Raw genomic sequence first — 20,021 nt, 5'->3', positions numbered from 1 at the left:
GTCTGCTGCTACAGTCCACAGTGGACAGATTAATCTTTACCAGTTTTAATGAGGCTTTTGAACTGTTGGATGAAAACGTGTTTCTTACAGTACATTTATCCTGCTGACTCCTACTGTTTCAGACCAGAGATTTGGTTCTAATGAGAAGCCTGTGCACAAAAGACAAGATATTCAGCAGTGTCATTACCCTGGGCTCATTCCTGTTCTCTCTCCATTTCTGTAAATCTTCCAAACAGATAACTAAGCCACCTTTCAGAACATTTCTCCTGGCCATTCCTTTTTCTTTACCCTGCTCTGGATGTGCAAGGGCTTCATCAAAAGGCCACTGAATTTACGGAAAGAGCTGATAGCTCAGGAGTTGAGAATTTAAGTGTTAAGTAGATTATCCTTTGTTCTTTGATCCCTTTCTTACTTTTGCTGGTGAATATAAAATGGAGTCATTTTGGAAGTACTCATGCAGCTCCCTCAGTACCAGGCCATTTGCTCTGTTACCTTCTCTGTAACCCCATAAAATGTACTCATGCACCACTCCAGTTTCTTTTTCTCCTCATACTAGTCCCTGAATATTCATATTTTTGCATATAGTTCACGTTTGAATACTTCTGTCCACTCAAAATAATTTTAGAATTATTTCTTCCAGATTATAGGCAGTGTCTCTATTTATATACTGTAGATTTGTTTTTTCCAATGCTGCTAAGCACTGCACTGAATCTCTGAGAATCTTACCTATGTCTTTGTCTGCAAAATTTCTGTTCAATGTTCAGTGGTGTACATGGCAAGTGAGGTAGCCTTGTCATGACTGAGATTGTCCGGAGCATTCCTACCTTATTTGATGAAAATGTGGAAATGTTTCATAAAGGCAGCTCAATGATATGCAAAATAATAGACTTGTTATTCTGGTTTGATTTTATATACTTGAATAAGTAGCTGTTAAAAAAGCAAGTTGTTAGGTTTCTTCTTCTGTTCTTGTTGTGCCAAAGAGTCAGTATATTCAGACCCATCTACTGGGCAGTCAGAAATAAGACCCAGAAGGAGGACTAGGTAGAAAATTCCCTATAATCATGGGTGGACCCATGTTACCCACTGGGCTGAATTTGAACACAGACTTGATCCTTTTCCTTGTATCAATATGAGGCATGATTTGACAATGGGTTAGGCACATCCTACGGGAGAGAGTCGGGGAATATCCTGCACCTGAGTGCCAGTTCAAGCCCCCATCCCCACAGGGGATGAGAGCTCTTTGCTCTCCCTGGTGGGTACTGCTCTTCCATCTGGCCAGCAGGGCCAGCCCTTGGCTGCTCTCTGAGCTGCAGGGGTGCAGCTGGAGAGCAGCACTGCAGGAGTCCTCTGTCCTCCAAACTTCCATACAGAATGTACCATGGGGACAGTTGTATCTGCTTCCCAAGCCTATTTATCACATCCACAAAGGGAAATAATTTTAATTCATAAATCCTCTCTCCCAGCTACCCTTGTAGTACATCAGGCATGTTTTAAAATGCAGTTGTTTGAAACAACCCATATTATTTGTAATCTCCTTTTAAAAATATGCAAATAACTAAAAAATACTTTCTTAGCATTGCACATTGCAAGATTTTATTTCAGACATTAAACTAAAGTTGAGAATAACTGGAATTTCTGGAATAAATAAGACTGATGACCACTGGGAAAAGGAAAGGGAAATTATTATTTACTTAGTGTTGACTGTATCATTAAGTTAAAAAAGGGATGGTATTGATCTTCTCTCTTTCCACTAGGTTTTCATGTATGTAAGTTAAGTGATCCCAAAGATGCTCACGAGTATCACCATTCCAGTATGACAAATTGTTTCATGTTCTCCATGGTATGATAGCCAAATAAATAGAGCCAGTGTTTATTTTGCCACTCAGCAGATATTTCAAATATTATCACTGTGACATATTTCCTTTGTTTTATTTTATTTCAAGTCAAATTCTATTTAAGACTTTAGGTCACTGCTTTATGCCCTTGGGCCAGGCACAGGTCTTTAACCAAGCCACTGTAAATAAATGGTAGTGATTTCCATGATTGCAGATCATGACAACACTGGCGGGAACATTTTCTTTAAATGCCATGTCACTTTCACCTACTGCCTCCAGGCCAGTGCATGACATGCAGTAAGTGTCAGGCGAAATGTCACATCTGGGAGGAAGAGCTTGTGTGAGCATTAAACTGGAATGTGGAAAAATGGTGTCACATACCCTGTAATCTAATACTGTTCTCCCTTAAAAGGGTTGATTTCTCTATGGAGATGTGTGTTTACCAAAAGGACTTCTGCTTGAAGTTCAACAGAAACTAAACTTATCTACTTATCCCCAGTTTTCTTGGGAAGCTCTTGCTACAGGGGTTGAATTCCAGGTCCTTGTATATTTTCCTGACATGATAAGAGTCCTTAGCAAATAAACTCAGAAAATAGAAAGGAGAGGAATGAAATTAATTTGTGATATGGAATGAGAATAAGCTTCTCCTAGAACATGAGAACAGCATCCTACCCCTAAGACTCCAAGTCTTATGGGTCCCTATTCTTTTATTTGGAAGGATCTAAATATAACAATAGGGAAGGTATCTAATGATGCTTCACCTGTTCTTGCTCAGATCAGGAGTATTAAGGACTTTGGATGCATTATGTCAAGTGCCTCTTTTCTGCTTGTTTTTAATCTGTCACCTGCTAGGTCTATTTTATATCCATAGTTCTTACAATAGAAAAGTCAATGGATAATTATTCATTTTTATTTGCTACTCTGCTTGCAGAAGTCTGCTGCAGCATTTCTCCATTGCTTTTCTGGGCTGTGTCCTGTTTCTGTCATGGAAGACATTATCTGGCTTCAAGAGTCCCTCTTGCCCCTGTCTTTCTGTTTTTACTATAAGCTTTTTGAGATGATGGTACTGGAAGTTCAACTGGGTCCATTGTAGATTCATGCCATACTCTTTTCCAAATAATTCTCAGACTTTTAGCATCTTAATAGTTCATTAGTAAGGATACTTTTCAAAATCTCTCTCCTGAGTGACAAATTATTTCTGAATCTAACTTGCAGATTAGGCATTACTTTATGCATTCAGTTTCATTCATTGTTCTATTACTGCCTTAGCATCACAGAAGTCAACAAATCTTCACAGTCAGCTTTTGTTTTGATTACCTTGAACAATACAGTAGCATCAGCAAATTCTGCCTCTTCACTGTCAAACTTTTTTCCAGCTCAGTGATTACATTCTCTACCACTGTTTTTACCTGTTTGGCTAGTGTTTTCAATGATTTTGAATTCTTATTTCTGACAAATGTAAGAAATTCCTTTCAGCTGCTTTTGAGATGGTTATAAACAAAACGTTACATGCAACAGTTAAAAGTTTAGTTACTCCAGGCTTGATATTCTTTACAACTGTGGGTAGACTGATTTGTTACTATTAACTTTGTTGATAGATCCACCAACAATTCAGTTTGTAACACAACCTTAGATTCATCCACTAGGAAGGAGGAGTCTGATGGAGAAATGTACCCAAAGTCTCCAAAATGTCTTTACTGTTTCTGCTCTGATTTTATGTTCTCTGAATAATCCCTTTTATGCTTGGCTATCAATTGCCCTGCTAAATTTTTGACTGGCTTTTTATTCTTCATCTATTTGAAAAACAATCTATATGATATTTCATGTCTTTTGCAAATTGTTCCTCAAACTCTCTTCCAACCTGGCTTTTTATGCATTTATATTTAACTTGCCAGTTTTTATATTATTTTCCATTTTTCTCTTCTCAATGTAGCCTCATATATTTAAAAGCCTGTCTTCTTACTTCAAATACCTTCCATTAACCTGATACTAAATCATGCCAATTGATTGCTTTGGGCTCAGGGTGGAATGTGATATATCTGAAGTTTGTGTGGTAGAAGTCCTGCCATCCTTCTGAGCCTTTGAAATACTGCTTATAAATAGCCTTCATATTAGCTACAAACATTTACTCTTTAGTTGCCCCTTTTCAGTATTTTTTTCCCAGAGTTCTCATTTTTCTATAGACACTTTTTTCTTTTTTTTTCTTTTTCTTTTTTTCCTTTTTTTTTTTTTCTTTTCTTTTTTTAAAAATCAACTACTACAGAAAAAAATAGATTTTGGACATTTGCTGCTCCCCAGAATTATCATTGCCTTTGTGACCATGCTTCTGCCTTCTCACTTGTCTGTTACCTGGGTGTAACAGATCGTCTTTATGTGCCCCTTTTAAAAATGATAAGAGATTTTGCCCATGTCCTATTTTCAACTAGGAGGTCATTCACCCAGTAATGCATTGCATCATTCAAATGGCATCCTTTGCACTGCAACTTCCCTTTCTTCCAGTGAGATATTCCCTTCCTGGAACCATTTATCTGGATCAACATTCAACTTGCCCTTTTATTTCTAGGCAGAAGAATAATTATGTGGCATCATCTCAGACTCTGGGATGAAACTGTCATTGGTGCAGTGGTGCCATCACACTACATTTGCCAAATCGGTCACAGAACTGTTCATACATGCTGTCATGTCAGCATCACTGCCTCTGCCCTCAGACTGATCATCTTCTTCATGCACCCTCTTCCTTTGACCTCAGAATCAAGTCTCCCAAACTCACATTTTTGATGGGTTGGTACAGAGTAGGGCATACTGACCTCACTGAATACTTTATTAGTGAAGAAGTAAATTATTCAAATGCATACAGATGGAAGAAGGAAAAAAGGAACCTACGCTATAAATAGAGCAAATTTGCTGCTTGAGAGTTAAGCAGCCATTCATACTCATCTTCTAAATTATTTAACTCACTGTTTTAATTCACTAGCTTCTTCCAAAATGAAAAATTTGCACTAGTTTCTATGGCAATCCTCTGAATTTACACTGAGCTTAAGATCTAGATAGCCCCTGATATTCTATAGGGGTTTTTATCTGTTTAACAGAACCTAGAAACTCAAGTTTACCTTTATTTTTAAAAGATATCCTTGAGGTTAGCTCTGGGTCTATACACTGATGAAAGCTATAACACAGTAGAAAAATGAATAAGGGAGGCTTAAATTGGTTTCATCAGGATGCTGTAGCCACAGTAACCTTGACATAAACCAGCTGCAAGCCTCTCAGGCTAAAACAGCCCTGAGATGAATCAGTTTTAATAATATTTCTGGCCTGTGCACCATTTTAACTTTATCTAAAAGTCCTCCAGCTTTACTGAGTTCAAGAGATATTGTTATTATTCCGTTTTATTTACATGAGTCACATGAAACTTCAGCAATAAGCTCCCCACATGCTATCTACTTTTGAGGGTCCTAAATAACCTGTACAGAAGTTTGTGGTAAATCCTTCTACCGTACAGCTTTGCAGACAGAACCAAGTGTAACCATGAAGCTCAGAAAAAAATTTTGTGTACAAAAGACTGGAGAAAGAGAAATCTCATTCTTAGCTGCTTCCTTCAGTTATGACTGAGGGGCGGGCCAGCAGCAGCTGCTTCATTACTGTACCTTACAAATGGGGAAAGCTAACCCGGTCTTCCCACTTTTCAGTGAAGTTCACCATAAAGTCAGTAAATGCAACGATGTTCAAATTCACCCACCCAAAGTCCCAAATCTAGGTGCTTGCTTCTTGTCTATTTTTAGTCTCAAGTGATGAAAGCTACATATGTTAGAGAAAGTTTCCTTAGCACTTAGTGGACTTCTACAGCTGTCACTCTGTTTAATGCTGCTTAAAAGCGGACTGAAAATTTTGGGACTGCATCTGCATTATGACTAATTTGCACTGGGTCTCACTGTGAAGATAAATCTAAGCAATAACTGGCTGAAGTTTAATGGTACCGAATTCTTATTTAATACTTTCAGAATGTTTTGTCTCTCTCCCTCAGTCAGCATCTTATTTCCTTAGCAAGGAGGTAAATCAGAAATAGCCTTGAGAAGGAAGTCCCATTACATTTTCTTTGTCTTGAACTAAGCACTTCTGTGGCCAATTTGGATCCTGATCTTCGAATCTGATTTTATCCGTCACTTGAAAAGTAAAGGATTAAAAAATCATTGATGAATCATGCTGATTCAACAATATTACCCACCGACCTCTTCAAAACTGAGAGCACTTCAATACAATTCTGACACAACTTCATGCAAACCAACATAATCTGAGAACCTCTGCATGCGTGCTCTTTGTGGTGATCTTAGCACTAAGGACTACAGCATTAAAATCATAATATCTGTCTGGTACCACAGTTCAAAATGCTTACATAAAAAAATAAAATGAGAGGATGGTCTAGCATTAGTTTATGAAAGAAAGGATCTAGGGGTAAATCAATGCATATAGTCTGTCACATTGTTAAGAGTTGCAGTGGTGGGATAGAAAAGAAACACAGCTGATAAAAGCATCTGTATGGTAGCAAACCAAGTAAGACCTCAGAGGTAAAACTGCACAATGAAATTCTAAATATTTGAAGAGAGATGCTTCTGGTGAAGATCTCTCTTAGCTCTGTTGCAAGTGTCTCTAACTATGAGGTATTTGAGCATATGTCAAGTTAATCACAGCATGTGAGTTAAATGTCAGCAAATTCCTATTAGGTCTGTGATAATAGAAAGACTTCCAGACCCTATTTGCCTTCAACCAAGAGATACACATCCACAGAAGTTGCTTCTATATTTGCAGAATGGAGGAAGGCAGTGTGTAAACACTTTGATTTCTTGTCATTTGGCTTAGTCACTTTAGCCATCCTTTCCAAAAATGTCAGCACTTTTGGTTATGTGCATTTGAATAGATTATCTCATTATAAACATATGACTTTGGTGTTCCTCTTTCTCAGCATCCTGTGATTCTTACTTCAAGAAAAGGAAATTTGAAATGCAAACTTTAAAATGCACTTTCAAGTAGTGGTGAGACCCTTCACAATGTAGAAATTCACAGCTGGAGAAAAGAACTTCAATGAAACTGGGTTTGCTGCCCATCATTTCTGGATGATGACCTCACTGCTGTCACTGAACCACAACAAAGACCTGATTGGAACTGTTCAGGAATTTGAGAACAAAATGTAATGACACTGGAAAATCCTGACGTGTCAAAACCAACATATTCCTTGGAAAGTTTGGTTTCAACAAACTTCTTCCAAATCACTGTTGTATTTCCTTTCCAAACTTGCCTAGTTTTTTGAAAATTCATGTAGAGAGGACAGTTCAGGAGTTTGTGTTTCAAAGGTCTAGAATTCTTGCCAGCTCTGGCAAAGCTTAAAATTAGTTGAGTTGGAAGGAGTTGAAGACACAAAGTTTATAGTTTGTGAACAGATAGGTGGTTTGCAGGAGAGAGCACTTGACAATATTCTGAAGAAATCCCTCTAATTGCTTGCTGTTTTCACAGCCCTGCATCTGGGCTACAGCAGCTGATGAGAGCTTCTGCAGAGAGAAAGATCCATTGCTCAGCCCTCCTGACAGAAGACCAGGCAGAAATGATCCAGTATCACAGGCTCCATCCTGCCTGTAGCAGAAGGACTGCTCCTAACATTTTCATCTCTGCAAAACCTGTATGGGAAAAGGGGAGGACCAAACAGCACCTGGTTCTGCCTGGTGTCAGGAAAGAGGATGTCGTTTGTATTGCCACAAATTTGGGAGGGACTGCCTCAGAGAGCAGCTCTTCATAAATCTTGCTTCTACAGTTTGGGATTTGAGAGATCAAATTAAGTTTTTGGTGGCAGTTGGGATAATCTCAGACTGGTTGTGGGCCCCATATAGATTTACTTTGTGCTTATAGAACATGCAAGATACGGGTGTGTCTGCTCTCCAGGCTAGTTGATGGTTAGAGGTCCCCAAATTTCAAGTCCCCTGCTGTCCTACAACTGACAGATTCCCTTCTTGCTGACCTCCCAGGCTGCAACAGAGAGCCCAGCAACTCTGGGAGCCTCAATTCCCACTGGGTGTCACAAGAGCTCGCCATCCTCAGCAGAGGACTGTGTGTCACATGTAGACACTGGAGTTATTTGGCTCCCTGAGCTGGGTCTGGGAGCCTGGAAGCCAGGATACAGGGGGGGCTTTTGAGTGTCCTGGGCACTCTGCCACAGAGTAGAAAAGTCTGCCAGGCCACTGGGCAGCAGCAGCAGCAAACCTTCTGGAAGCACCCAGGAGATAAGTCAGTTTCATTGCTTTTTGAAAGCAAAAAAACAAAAATGAAAGCAAGAAGACAGGAGAAATCTGGTGAGGGAGTGACAGTGCCTGTAGTTTCCAGATTCCAGATCAGAGAGCAAAGTGCCCATGTTCAGTTTTAGGCAATTCTAGTTGCAACCACAAGGCCCCAGTCCTTGCAACTGCTTAGGCATCAGCAGACTCACAGAGGAAGAGCTAACTGCATAGCTGCTTCACCTCTTCACCAAAGAATGTTTCTAATGCATATTCAGAATTCAGAAGATTAAACCTGTATGACTCACACTAAGTCAGTACTTCTCTCTCCTCTTTTCATCAGGACACTTTCTGCCTCCCTTGCTGAGACTGATCGATCAGAATAGTGTCATTGATACTTACAGCTGCCTGTCTCTTGCATGAATACTTCAGATATCTAAATATATATCACATGAATTTGACCCTAAAGAAAAAAAAAAAAGCACTTCACCAGCATTTTTGATCTTTGCTCTGTGATAACCACAGCAGCAAGACTGAAGAAATGTTGGACTTTAGATGGATTGGATTGGAAAATTGGATTGGGTGGATTGAATTGGATAGATTGGATTTTAGAAAATTGGATTTTCAGTTATCTGCCAGTCTCAATACTTTCTACTTATGCTGGTGTTAAGTCCAGAGATGCCAAGACAGTATTACCACATATTTCTTCTGAGGTTTGCATATGTGCCAGTCATGACGATTACTCGAGGCAGAATCTTATGGGAAGAGACTCTGAGAGGCCACTTATATGCTTGGACTTGAAAGTGAGGGCTTTAAAAGGACCCTGATGAGCTGGATCCAAGTTCCTTTGTTTGACAGCAGCACCGCTTTCTGCCTCTGCTGTTCCCATTGTCAGTCCTGCAGTGACCCAGCAGGCCTTGCTGGCAGAAGCTCAGTGCAGCTCAGCTCCAGGCTGGGATGCTGCTGCTGGCGAGGTTCTCTTTGCTGTCCCTGCAAGCAGCACATGGTAACCTTCACTGACAACGGCACTGTCTTGTGATACTTAAATAGCTGGAGAAGCATTCAGGGGGAGTAACGTGTAAAATGGTCTGTCCAAAGCCTGGAAGTCGTCCTGGGCTTTGCTTTCTCTGTCAGACTGAAAGCTGTTGGTGAAACAGAAGGTTGGAAAACCAGAGCTGTTGTGTGCGATAATCAATCTTTTTTAAAAAAATATTCACTTAATAAAGAACTTCCTTCTGGAGAACAAGTTGTTTACAGGATGAATTCCATGCTGAGGTTAATATTTATAGCCACTATGAATCTTTTAAAGGAGAACAGCTTATAAATGCAGTCAGGTATGAGGCTTTAATAGCACAGTAGTTGCAGAGCTTGGGCAAAATGTATGGTAGGTTTTTTGTAGCCAATGCGTTGAAGAGAAAGAAATATAAAATGAACTCTGCCCATGCTGATGCCAGCAGTCACAGTTGCAGATTGTAAAAACAGCAGAGAGAGCATCTTTATCCTATGATAATATCCTAGTTGACTGTTAGTTTTCTTATCATTATCTATTCATTACTCTGGCGTTAAGGATTTCATATACGCAGGAGAATAAGTAACCTGACCATTCCATAAAAAGCCACAATAATGGTACACATTATATGCAACCTATTTATTTTCTTGATACAGTATCAAGCCCATTTTAGCTGTATTTGTAGAGACAGAGTGACACCCAGTGGTGGTTGCTAATTAATATAATGGACTGACCCGTAATTTATTTGGGCACTGGATCTGATCATTAGCTAAACTAGCTCATATAAAAAGTCCCAGTGTATGTTGTTTATTGAAAAAAATGTGATTCAGCACCTGTTTTTGTTATATATATTGTATTTTCTAAAACTAAATTAAAACAGAAACATACAAAGCTAATCTTACAAGTAGTGTTTTCTTGTAGCCCTTGTTAAATAAAATTGTGTTGGCTCAAGCACAGTTCAAAGAATTAGCTGTTTTCATCTGTCACAAAACTTTTGCTAATCAAGCCTGTAGAGGAAATATTCTGTGTCGTCTTTAAGGCAGAAGATAGGATGTTTACATTCAATTTATCCTTCCACCTTTATTTTAGCATTTTGGATAGCAAATCTGCTCTTACAGTGGACAGTGTGTGAAGACCACTTAGTATTTTAAAGAAAAAAATTTATTTTCTTTTTCTGTGTGTCTGAATTGTAGATTAGAATTTTATTGTGATTTTTTTTTTTCTAGGAGCCAAATGAGACTTAAAAATGGAAACTCAGTGCAAAGTTTAATGGAAAAACAAATTGCTCTTGCATCAACTTGACATAAATAAGAAGCTTCCTGCTTGAAATTAAGCTAATAGTGAGGAGTGATTGCTGATTTCTAATCCAGTAATAGTAATTTATTTTTCACATTATGTAGAGCAGATGCTGATTAATTCAATTCCCTTCACTCCGAAAATTTTATTGAATCTTTGCTGAAGATTCACAGAGATAATTTTTATGTTCTTGTGGTCAGCAGAAGGACTATAACAGTTTAAGTAAAGGTGGTTCTGTGGCAGGCACAGATGAGCATTAGTACACTGCAAAAGATGAGGTTGTGCATGTTTGAGAGTCAGGGCAGGCAAAGGAGCAGCAAAGCCCAGGCTCCACTGAAGATCCCAGAGAAACTCCCACTGACACCAGTGGAGCAGAACTGTGTGTAACTGGCCATGAATGCTGGCCCAGGTGATTCCTGCTGTTGACAATCTGCCTCAGGTTTGGGGCAGACACATTCTTGTGAATTGGCTATGGCCACCCTGACTGCTGAGGGATATTGGTATACTCACTTGTCTTCCAAGCTGTGGCTTTCATGAAATACTGGTTTTGTCCTACAGCCTGAGGAAGAAATCTCCTAGCCACTCTCACTTCTTTTCATGTTGTACTGGAAAAGGTTTACTTCCACCAGGCATGCAATCTCACCCTCAACTTCTAATATATAGTTCAGAATAGGGGTTGTTTAAGCCTTTTTTAGGACTATGTGTGAACTGACATACCCTCTTAACTTCAGTGCACGAGCTTTTAGAATTTTCCAGTAAGGGACTATTGCTGCTGGATGCAGGGAGCCAGGTGTGCTCCACATTCCTACCTTCAAACCATCAGTTGGAAGTGGTCTGGGGCGATTTTGAGTAGAGAACCTAAGGGAATGTGAGTAAAGCCTCTGAGACCTCTGTGTGTCTTGAAGGACCAGAGTAAGTTTCTGTGAGTGTCCCCAGATCATTGCAATTTCTCTCTGGATACTGGGATATTCACAGGCTTGAAGAAGAGCAACACTTTGCTGTTTTCCTATTGCATTCTTATAGTTTAAAGAAAAAAATAGTTTTAATTCTAACAAACCTATTACTGTTATGTTTTTGTATTGGGGCAGGTGGTACCAGTTGATCCAGATTTCAAGATGATTTTTGAGGCCCCAGTCTTGAAAGAATTTATTGCAGCTCCCATAAAAGTAATCTGACTATTCCAACATCCCCATTGAAATATAGTTAAATAAATATTGTTTAAAATCTCTGTTTTAAAAAGAAGAATGTCAGGGAAGGTTCACAGAAAAAAAAGGAGAAGGAGGATAAAGGAATAAATTTAAAGAAGAAAAGGAACACAAGTGCAGTGCGAGGAATAAATTTAAATGCCAGAGATGAAGGTTAGAAGTAGTTCCAACCTTATTTCCCTCCTATTGAATCCCAATACATTTTCACACAGGAGAACTAACACAGTAAGGATGCTAATACTCTTCTTGCGTGCTAGCTGGTTATTAGAGCCTCACAACAAGGAAGGTGATCAGAGAATACTTGTCACATGCCCAAACTACCTTAATTCAAGGAACCTGCTACCTCAGTGCATCATATGAGGCAGGTCAAGACTAGGGTGAAGCAAGCTTTCCATGTAAGAATTTTAATTAGCAATAAGCGCAATAAAATACATAAGCTGCTGAAAGTTAACAAGTGCTACTGTTTGAGATTTATGTTCAAATCCATGCTGTGCACTTCCCTTTCCTCACTGCTAATGGATTAGCAGTATACTGGATAGTAATCAACAAATATTACAGTCATCCTTCTAATCTTATTAACAAACTTGTAAGAAGCATTAAGGACACATTTATACCACTTGTGGGAAACAGTCCAAATACAACGAACCAAAAGCTGCTTATCTACAAGCAAAACCAGCATTATATGATTCAAGGGGGCCAAGTTAATCAGAGCTATCAAGAGGCTAATTCAGCTCCAGAGGACTGAGAAGGCAGGTTAAATGATCGTTCATAAATCATTGAAGGCATAACGCATTGTACCACACTATACCACATTGTAGCAACAATGTTTTTCTGTAGGGTGCAGTTTCCTGCTTTCTATATGTCTGTGTTTTGACATTCTAAGTATCTCATCAGCATCTTTTTTATTTTTAAGTTGTGAATATGCTATAACTCAGCTTGTTAATCATCAGACCTTTAGGAAGGAAGGGGATAGACTGTAAAAACAAACTTAAAATTGTTTGTGTTTGCAGGCAGCACTACTGTGGTCACTACAGGCATATACAAAGTAGAAAAGAATGTGGTTCCAAGATAATGTGGAAGAAAACTGGGGAAAACCACTGAGAAAATCTGAAAAATAAGCTGTATATGTCTCCAGCTCCTTTAATTTATAGGATGGAGAAGAAGATACTGATGGTTAATTTTTCACTTCGAAATACTTTAGAGAAGTACTGAAATGTACTGGTTTATGTAATGTAAGTTTATTCACCGATTCCACCATAGAAAAATTGGGATCTGATCTTATTATGCCTTTCTTCTGATAGGATTGAGACTATACACAGGCCATGACTGACTACTCTTAAAACTGTCTTCCAAAGGCTCACTTACCAATTTTTGAAAGTGTTTAAAACATTGTTCTTCAGTGGCTTGCTTTTGCCCCCCCTCTCAACAGTCCTAACAAAGACTTTTCCACTTCTTACTTTAAGTAAAAGATTCTTCCAAGGCCTAGAGTTAATGGCACTTGTTTCTGATCTCACAAGACAAGTATGTTTACTCCAGTTCTCTATACAGCATAATATTCCACATTTCCAGTGCCTGATATTCTACTTCTATGCACTATGGTATTTGGGTGCATCAGCACAGAGGGAGGGCCAAAGAATGCCATTGCAATGTGCTCCCTCTGGAAAAATGACACTCTGGGATAAAAGAAAACATAACATCTTAGGAAAAAGAGAAAAGTCCTTTAATTACAATCATTAAGTCATGTGTGGTTTTGTCAGTTTTTCCATAGAACACAGAAGGCCTACAGACTGGGACAATGTGGCTGAATAGCACAAGAGGCTAAATACAAGTGATGCCAGCATTTCTATTTGAAAACACTGTCAAATCAAAATTGTGTAGATTTGTCCCCAGCTATCTGAACAGCATCATTTGCTCATTTTTGCAACTTCATGGGCATGGTTTTTTTAGTTGTCTTCTTTCCTTTTCTCTACCAAAAAATCTTTTATACTTATTTTTAGCTGTAGGAAGTAGATTGGCTCAGGGCTTGCACAGTCCTTTCACTTTTGGCATAGCGTGAGACATAAGCCCTCATCTGGCTCTTATTTTCTTTCACAGCCTCACCAAAATTTGACTGTTCTATAGCTCACATTTCCAGCTTAGTTCTATTATGTCTGAAATGCCAACTGGCAACAAAACTGCACAGGCACCAGGAGCAAAAAGTAAATATTTCTTATTCATTCTAATTTTTCAGCATCATGTCAGATCTCTTGGTTTGCTCCCTAAGTTTCTCCCTAGGGTCTCAAAACCAACAACAACAAAAAAAATCACCCTTCAAGTTCCAGGAATGAATTTTTACCATCTGTCCAGGATTTTGGCCTTACAAAGCTCCCTGACTGGATTGCACACACTATCTTCTGCTGGTTCACCAACAGCCATTAATGCTATTCTGTCAACAGCTCTCTAGATATGAGTTTTTGCAGCTGCCTTTAAATGGAAGATGAAGTCCTTTCATTTGATTGTTTCAAACATCTGTCCACATCCTTGTACACTAATTATGAGGCCTAATGGAGCTTTTTGGTTTTGCATCATTTATCTTAACTGTCAGAGTGGATTTATACATCTCAAGACAAAAACACTCAGTATGCTGCAAATCAATATCCACCAGAAAATAGTGTGTGCTTTTCTACTTGTATTTTCTTACAGAACAAAACTGTGGAGCACAAGGGATTTGCAGGATCAGGTGGCAATGATAAAGAATAAACAAAAGAATACACATAATAAAAATAGTCTCTCTAACTTTTCATTGTTTCTGCTGTAAACCACATTAACTACAGTCTTTGGTGAGAAGTACAGTCTTCTGAGGAAGTAGGAGAGAAAGGAACCAAAATCAGCTGTGAGAAGAGACATTAAAGGGTTACCAAGACCTTGGTTACTCTTCAGATTTTGACCAATCTGAAAGACAGCTTTGAAGCACAAAGTTGTTCTGCTAAGCAACTAAGAAACTGAAAAGATTGGAATTCTTAAATTTTGATGAGAATATTGTCTTTATTACATTATGCTGAGATCTCTGTTCTATGTCAAAATTAAAATTAAGTATTTACTACAAAAATCCACGTGTTTGTTTTCACAGATGCACTCTAGCAATTTTAAATCAATTTTTCTATTTTATTTAGCTTTATTCAGTTTTGGGTTTATATATCTGATATAGGATTTTTCTGATTGGGAAAAAAAAATTATGTTATGTCAGATTTTGTCAATACGGATAACTTACACATTTTCACTCTTCATACTCATTTTCAGCTCTTTGCTGAATTGGAATAATGCCTTTGAAAGAACCAAACTACAGAAAAATTGCTCTATTTTTTTCATTGGCAGGGCAAAAGTAGCTGAATGAAACAGCTCTGAAGCACAGCCTAGCACAACACAGAACCCAGAGCACAAGTGCAGATAAGGAGATAACAGAGAGTTAATGGGGTTACGGTGTACAACACCCATGGTTTAACAATGCCTAGAGAAGTGAAACTGCAGCTCTAACAGGAGCTCCTGCCCTTCATTCCACTGGCAGACTGGAAGCAAAGAGTGCTATCTTTGGTTGGCCACCACTTTTTACAGAGGTGGCCAAGTGACTCGCCTGTTTTCTTCCTCTGTGTTTGTAGCTGCCTTGTGTGCATGGTGCTCTCCTGGGACATTTCTGGACTCCGGGGACCTGGAGAACACATTCTGTCTTATCTACACCAGGAGCTAAAAAGGTTGCAGTCTTCCTGTGAAGGCACAACATAAAGCTGAGAGCGAACCTGCAACTTTGTTCCAATAACCAAACATCAAATCTTGCCACGTGTTAAATGAAAGCAATAAATGGTGACTTCTTTTTGCAAACCAAAGTCATGGTATATTAAAGATGGTAAAGTCACTTGGAATAAGCTATCTGCTGTTTTCCTGTAGAGTAAGAATTTATTTGTGGCAAATAACTACAGAATAGCTCTTGCTCACATCTACTCATGCCCTCTTTTGTAGAACTAATATGCTCTAATCACTCTATTGTTATTCTAGAGGTCTAAGTTTTACTTGGCATATTCTGTCTTGGCAATAAATTTTGAAGTAGTGAATTATAGAGGTGTAACTATACTAGAATTGTCCTGCCAGCAGGAAAAGTTTCTTTTTGATATGTCCAAAAACTATACTATCTCAGTGGAAGAAAACAATAGTAAAACACCTATCTACTATACATCAGGTTGCAGATTTTGTTAACTTTTTCTTAAGAGCTTTCCCTATTCTAGATAGTTAATGTCAGAGCTGGTAAAAACGAGCTCATAAAACCCACACAGATAAAGTGAACACTCTTTGAAATAATTCAAAGACTGATGGGTATTACAGGCTGCTGGATCTGAGGGTAGCTCAGCTTTCCCAAGGTCAGCTCTCCCTTAATTTCTTTTGACTTGTCTCTTCCAGAAGAGGATATGATATTATTCTCACTCCAGTCTCACTTGCCAACAAGGGGATCCAGATAATCTTCAAGCTACTGAGTCAATATGTGATTATAGAGAAAAGCATTTCTCAAATATGAGAAATTGTAGGTCCACTGAGAAAGCTCTTTTTCATACTTCTCTCTCAAGCAAAACAAAACTAAACTATTTCTCGTAAGTCACATTTTATTAACCTCTAGCTGTTCTCAGTGCTTTCTCTTGGCTTCTCCGTACCTTTCTTAATAATCCTACAGAGGCTGAACACAGACTTCTTTTTCAGTACTCACCAGCAAGTTTTTTGCAATAGCAGTTTCTCCAGTCTTTCACAGAAGAGACTCAATTTTTATCTGTTACACAGGTAAACCTACATTCATATTAATGAAAATGATGGGTAATTTCCAGCTACAGCTCTTTACATCTGTCTGTTATGAATTCCCTATTGTTTTTTAATCACTTCTTAAGTACATCCAACTTCATTTGTGGTTTTGTATTCCAACAGGGCTTGTAAGCCTTCAAAACTCAGCATCATCAGAAATTATATAAGCGTATCCTCTATTCTGTCATTGAAGCCATCTTTCAACATATTGGTTAGAACAACAAAGGATTTTGAGCCATAGAATTATATGTTTTTCCTTCTGTTACAAAATTATGTATTCATTTTCAAAACACACATATTCCATTTGTAAACTTACTAATATTATTTTTACCTAGAATTTCCACAGCATCTCTGGAGATGCAGCAGTTGCCCAGTGGGATTTTTTCAAGGTTGCTTAGTTCATCAGGGATTTATCTCACAATGTAGGCTATGGCATCCTCAGTAGCTGTCAAATGGTTCATGTATAATAAGCATAGTCCTCTCATATGTCTGATACCTTCAGCCATGAATGGGATGGGGAAAAAAATAACAGGTCACACTTTTAGCTGAATTGTTTTTGTATGTTTCTAATGCCTTGGTCACAGCAAACTGCTGTCTCACACACTACAACTACCTATATTTTGATGACTTCAGTTACATGGCAAGTTTGTTTGCATAAAAAGATAAACACAGCCTACTGATTAGGTACTGTATCATGTAATCAATATGAACTACTCGTCAGCCCAGAGAAAGTAGAACACAGAAGAACAAATGGGGTCTTCCTGTGGAACAAATCCAGTAAAGCATTTTTTTACCAAGTCATCAAAGGCAAACATTTGAATTGCCATATCCATTTCAGTTACTGGATTGTGTGGCCCTTGCAAACACTCAAACTTTTCAACCTTGGTATCTAGTGACTGACCTCACAGAAAGCCAGCAGTAGGTCAGAGAGAGGAACTGTGTCACCTTTGCAATCTGAATGGCAGTTCATGCAGGTTAGCCAGTTCTGGGGTCAGTCTGATCAGTTCAGCCATGGTATGCATTACTAACATGAAAGGAGCACTCTGACACTTTCTGGCATTTAGGATACAGAACATATCATGACTTCAGTGCAAATGTATAAGAAATTACTTTTCTAAGTAATTGTAGGATTTTCAAGTTGTAGTAGCATACAAATTTCAGAGGTTATTAAAACACCCCCATTCTCAGCAACAAAGTGTTGTAGTGCCTGTCAAAAACTCTCTCCATATTATCTGAGGGCACTTTCTCTGCAAGTTTCCTCCTTGTACAATTACTTAATATCTTGTTTGCTTTCAGAGTAAATTGTGCAATGCCCTTCTGTTGCCAGAAAAGTAGAGAAACATTTCTTGATGTAAAGCAAGTTCCTGTTCATAAGTATTTGAAATTTTATTATACAGGCATGAAAAACTAGTTTTCCTGTCCAGAATTAATGGTCCAGTTAGTAAATATTTCTGCTACCAGTAGAAATGAGTGTATCTAAAATGCATTTCATTCATTTTTTCTTTAATGGCTTCATTAAAAGATGGTAACTTTAGTTCATGAATGAGATGTTTCTTGTGGGACTTTGATATCTAGACTTATCCAAACAGTCATAGTGTTCCAAGAAGCCAAGCCTCACTAATCTGAGCAGCACTGACTCAACAACTAGACATAGTGAGGGAAGCCCAAAGGGAAGCTCTAACAACTTTAGATACAAATGCAAAAACCATTTCAGAGTGGATTATTTCTATTATGACAATTAACCTAATCTGATATTACTCTGAGACATTAGGAATAAAACTGCACAACAGTCTGCCTACTTTCCTTGTCATGTCAGTTGGCTCCAAACTTCCCAAAGAAATCAGATGACTCTTAACATCAGTGGTTCTGACTTCTCTTCTACACAGTAATTATTACAACATCTTTTGGTAAATTCACATAATGCATGCTTCTTGAATGTCTAAAATTAAAATTAAATAGGAGCCTTTCCTAATGGCAGACAGGTTGCATTTGTGATGATCCAAAAAGGCATTTTTATGCAGCACAGCTTATTACAGCCTGTTGAAATGCTTCCTTTCCCTTTTCCTTTTCCCCTTCTACCATACCATAAGCCAGAGGAAAATCAAAATCCCACTGGTGGTGGGAATGTAGCCAGCCTTTGCCAACAGTTAAAGTACATGGAAGGGTGGCTATATGCAGAGAGCTATAAGACACCCTAAACTTCAACAGACCAAACAGAACACTTGATGATTGCTCACATATTTACATGTGGTGTGGGCCTTAATAACTAAAGGCAATTTCTGAAGTGTGCAGAACGACAAAAATGCAGAAACTGCTGACAAAGCTAGCAGCAGCCTCTGGGCGAAACAGGGTTTCTCAGCTGCCTTCAAGCACTTTTTTTTTCTCCCCGGAAAAAAACCCTGAACTGGAACTCCGAACACGGTCTGATCTGGCAAAAGGAGTGCTAGAGTGCCCTCCACTGGCATAGCTCAGGCAGGGGACAGAGGGTTCCTCTACAGTGGGAAGGGAAGGAGCCTGAAAGGAAGAGACCAAAATCTTAATATGTGAGCAAAAGCTGAGAAAAATCCAGTTGGATTAGGTGGATTTCTTGATCCTTCACTACTCATGTATGACACAGCATCCGGAAGAGCAGCTCTTAAAAACCTACTCATTGTTATTTTACACAGGCATGAGCAGAACATCTATCCTTTGTCTCCTTCAGTGTCTCTTTGATGTGAAATTCCATCTGGATCTCAGCTGGTCAGAAATACCCTAGAAATGGAAATAAAGAGCAAGTCTTCTGGTATCATCAAAATTATGTTTAAAGGTAGATAAGGAATAATAATGAATGTCTTTATAAATAGTCTATTGAAAGCAGAGAAGTCAAATTACTTAACTGCATGTGTTTGTACAGAGATAACAGTCAGAATCAGACAAGAAAATACAGAAAATATTTCCAAATAGTGAACAATGTGTCATCTTTCCTAGGTACCAGCAGTGTCACAAAATTGTCTTCCGCTTCATAACAACCTACGCGTATTCTATTTATACTTAGAAAATTATGCAGCACATGCATAACACAGGGTCCAGTGCATGGACAAGGAGAGACAGAAGAGAGACAGAACTAGTCACCCAGCTTGACATGCAGCCTCATTTGTCACTGCTCCTTTTTGCACACTAATAAAATGTGCATTTGTGACTCATCTTATTGCATAACATTCTATCATTAAATATCATTGTCCCTAGCTTCCTCCTCAAAGCTGATTCAGTGTGTTATTTCATCTCTTTCTCTTTTGTCTCTTCCTTTACAGTGCCCTGAGGGACTACTCCTTGTGTTTATCAAGAGTTACACTACTTCTGTGCCCCAAATCCCCAAATTTTGCCCTAGCACTGGATGCTGTTGGTCTTGTTAGGACAGTACTAAAGTACTGTTAGGACAAGTTAGGACAAGTACTAAACAGCTTAAAATCCTATATCAATAAATAAGAATTGAAATGAGGCAAGAGAAAGGTTTCCCTTAAGTGCAATCAATTCCTTGACATGGCATTCTTTATTGCCATCCCTATGTGTAGTTAAATAAAAAGAAAAAACCAACAAGAATACAAACAAATAAAAAACACAA

Source organism: Cinclus cinclus, chromosome 3 (genome assembly GCF_963662255.1).
Source record: "Cinclus cinclus chromosome 3, bCinCin1.1, whole genome shotgun sequence".
NCBI lineage: Eukaryota > Metazoa > Chordata > Aves > Passeriformes > Cinclidae > Cinclus > Cinclus cinclus.
The sequence above is the reverse complement of the archived record's forward strand: the minus strand, read 5'-3'. Positions refer to the sequence as shown.